General features: G+C 36.8%; 1 non-coding gene across 1 annotated transcript; it reads left to right on the forward strand.

Moving 5' to 3' along the window:
• The first annotated feature begins 898 nt into the window (after nt 1-898).
• Nucleotides 899-1,005, forward strand: LOC121204373 (small nucleolar RNA R71). The gene has a single exon (XR_005899298.1). It is a non-coding gene; the product is annotated as a small nucleolar RNA R71 (small nucleolar RNA).
• Nucleotides 1,006-3,756: the final 2,751 nt, after the last annotated feature.

Below are 3,756 nucleotides of genomic sequence, written 5' to 3' on the forward strand. Positions count from 1 at the left end.
TGAGCGGTCTTTCCTTGTCGCGTTGGGGTATGACACACGGGGTTTATTTTTGACATTCACCAATTTGTTTTTATTGTGATCTACCTCACCTTGACCTTTGCTTACCACAGTTTCTTGCCTCGGTTTTGACTCAGTCTCAACAAATCCTTCTTCATCTTGAACGTTAATTGTGTTGAGTTGTTCCCTTGGGTTAGGTTCCGTATTACTTGGCAAGCTCCCTTGTGGTTGTTTGGAGATTAGTTTGGAAAGCTGGCCTATCTGAGTTTCGAGCCCTTAGATCGACGCTTGTTGATTTTTAAGTACTGTCTCAGTGTTCTGGAAATAGGTTTCTGACACCGAGATAAACTTTGTGAGCATCTCTTCAAGGTTCTGCTTCTTTTCCTGTTGATAGGGTGGCTGTTGGTAGCCCGGAGGTGGTCGCTGATTTCCTTGGCCTCCCCATGAGAAATTTGGGTGGTTCCCCCAACCTGCATTGTAAGTGTTACTATATGGATTGTTTTGAGGTCGAGGATTATTACCCATGTAATTTAATTGCTCGTTATCCATGTTGTGGCCATAAGGTTGGTATTCCGAATGGCTTGTTCCACCTCCACTTGCTTCGCATTGCATTACTGGGTGAACCTGTGAAGAACTAAGAAAACCATCAATTTTCTTATTCAAGATTTCTACCTGATTAGAGAGCATGGTGACCGAATCAACGTTATAAACACCGACTATTTTTGTTGGCTTTTTTCTCATGACTTGCCATTGATAGTTATTCAATGACATCTCCTCTACGAACTCATAAGCATCTTCAGTTGTTTTATTATTGATGGTTCCGCTAGCAGCTGCGTCAACCATTTGCCGAGTCAAAGGATTCAGGCCATTATGGAATGTTTGAACTTGAAGCCAAAGCGGTAACCCATGGTGAGGGCACCTTCTGAAAAGGTCCTTGTATCTCTCCAATGCATCGTAGAGTGTTTCTAAATCCATCTACAGAAAAGAAGAGATATCATTACGTAATTTAGCCGTTTTAGCAGGCAAAAAATATTTTAGTAAAAATTTTTCGATCATTTGTTCCCAAGTAGTAATTTACCCTCGCGGTAACGAGTTCAACCACTGTTTAGCTTTGTTCCTCAATGAGAAAGGGAATAACCGAAGATGAATGGCATCGTCAGAAATGCCATTAATTTTAAATGTATCGCATAGTTCTAAAAAGTTTGCTAAGTGAGCGTTAGCATCATCATCCTGCAAACCATCAAACTGAACAAATTGCTGTATCATTTGAATAGTGTTAGGTTTTAGTTCAAAAGTATTTGCAGCTACAGCAGGTCTAACTATGCTCGATTCAGTTCCTGTTAAAGAAGGTTTAGCATAATCATACACAGTGCGTGGAGCAGGATTTTGATTAACCGCAATTGCAGGAGGTAGCTGATTGTCTTGGTTTTCAGCCATCTCTTCGGTTGGGGGTATAGTATCATCTTCTTGCTCGTTCTCTGTGTATCTTAGGTTTCACCTTATTTCTCTTTAGTTTCTGCAGACTCTGCGATCGATTTCTTCCTCAAAAAGTAGTGGTCCTGACGGGTTTCTTCTAGTCATAAACTATAAAAACCTGTCAGAAGAAAGAAAAAGAAAATTATTAAATTAGAATAAAATTAAAAATAAAATTAGATTGCAAGAAAAATAAATGGCTAAAGTAATAAAAATTAAGTGTTCCTAATATTTTCGATCCCCAACAATATCGCCAAAAACTTGATCGTGTTATTCTGTGATAGGTTTTAAATATTTATAATTAATCGTTCTTGAAACTAACTATTATCGCGATGTAGGCAAGTGTATCTATCGAACAGTAGTATAGTTTTAGCAAGACTGGATTGTCGAACCCAAGGGAACTAAAAGTACTAGTAATGACTGTTTTTTTATTATCTAACCTAAGAATAAAGAGGTTTTTGTTTTAACTAACTAATTATCTAAACTAAGAATTCACAGAGAATAGAATTGGGGTATTGCTTTTGGGAAAATCGATTGAATTAAGACAATACCTAAGGAAAAATCCACCTAGACTGTACTTGTTATTCTGGCTCCGAATCAAACGATTTATTCATTTAACTTGTTTTGTAGAGATCCCTAAGTTATGTTATTATCCCTATTTAAGACTAATAACGTCTAATCCCTAGATTGAATAATTGAGACCTTTCTCTAATTAACACCCTAGGGTTGCATTAACTCGATCTATGGATCCCCTTATTAGGTTTCACCCTAATCCGGCAAAATCTTGTCACCCTATGTCTAGGCGCGCAATCAATTTCGCTTAATTATGAAAAATGTACTCTTAGATAGGGTCTATTCCTCCTCTAAATAAGAGCTTATCTTGAATCAGTATCCTGGGATATCAAAACAAGAATTAAGAACACATAATTAAGAACAAGTTAAATATTTATCATACAATTCAGAAAATAATAATAAGATTCGTCTTAGGCTTCATTCCCCTTAGGTATTTAGGGGTTTTAGTTCATAACTAAATAAGAAAATATCTCAGAATAATAAAGAATACAAAACATAAAGAAAACCCAAAACTCCTGAAGGGGAAATTGAGGAGAGATCTTCAGTCTTGATGATGAATCCCGCTTCTGAGATTGATCAATCGGCTTTCTTGGAGTAATTCCTTACTCCCTATTCTGTGCCCTCCTTTTCTTCTTCCTCTAGGGTGTATTTATAGGCTTTGGAATGCATGAAAGCCCTCAAAATTAGCCTTTTTCCGAATTGGACTCACCTTGGGCTTGGCAGGGACACACCCATGTAACACGCCCATGTGCGATTACTTCAGGCCGTGCTCGAGCCTGTAAAATTGACACGGCCTTGTGGTCTGCCCGTGTGAGGAGGTCCAGGCCGTGTTGATTTCGTACTTTGGCCCATTTTCTCTGATTTTGGCCTGTTTCCCGTTCCTTTTGCTCTCCTATGCTCTCCTAAGTATAAAACATTAAATTAAAGCATTAGGAGCATCGAATTCACCAATTCTAATTGGAAATCATCCATAAAATGCGTTAAAAATGGGGTAAAAATATGTATAAATTACTGTTTCTCATAACGTAAAACTGAATAGGCCATAACACCATGAATAGCATTTAATCAATTATCGAAAGGAACAGTAATCAGTTTATGCTTAGACGATATAAATAGTCAAAAATCGTAATAAAATTAAAGCATGCATCTCATACAATTGCATCACCCAAGTATTTAAACCCAAGTCCGTATCACACAAGTGGCTCTGATACCAATGTTGGAAAGCCGGTACCCCATGGCACTGTGGAAAAAAATATTCCGGTGATCCAAACCATGGATCCATGTGTGAGGAACGAATCAAGGTGAAAAAGGTTTCGAAATTACCGAAACTTCAATCTGAGTAGATAGTGAAGCCTTGGCAATGAGAATACTGTTTTTCTTTCGAATCCAAGTCGCAATCTTTATGATATCGACCTTTACATAATCCACCCAGTTGACAATGAACGGAAGAAATCCCCAAAACAATTTTCAGAGATATTTTGCTTGACGGTTGCTAGACCTAGTAGCAAAGCTTCGGGTTTGTATATATATTCACTTTTTAGGGTTTTTCTCCCTTTCTATATATAACTCCCCTTATAATTGGTATGTATATAATGAATTCTTAATTTATTAAATTTTAATCCGAACATAATAATCATAATTAAAATAAATAAATATAATAATGTTTTAATCGAAAATTATAATTACATTAATTATAATAAAGATTTCGGTAAA

Source organism: Gossypium hirsutum, chromosome A07, assembly GCF_007990345.1.
Source record: "Gossypium hirsutum isolate 1008001.06 chromosome A07, Gossypium_hirsutum_v2.1, whole genome shotgun sequence".
Taxonomy (NCBI): domain Eukaryota; kingdom Viridiplantae; phylum Streptophyta; class Magnoliopsida; order Malvales; family Malvaceae; genus Gossypium; species Gossypium hirsutum.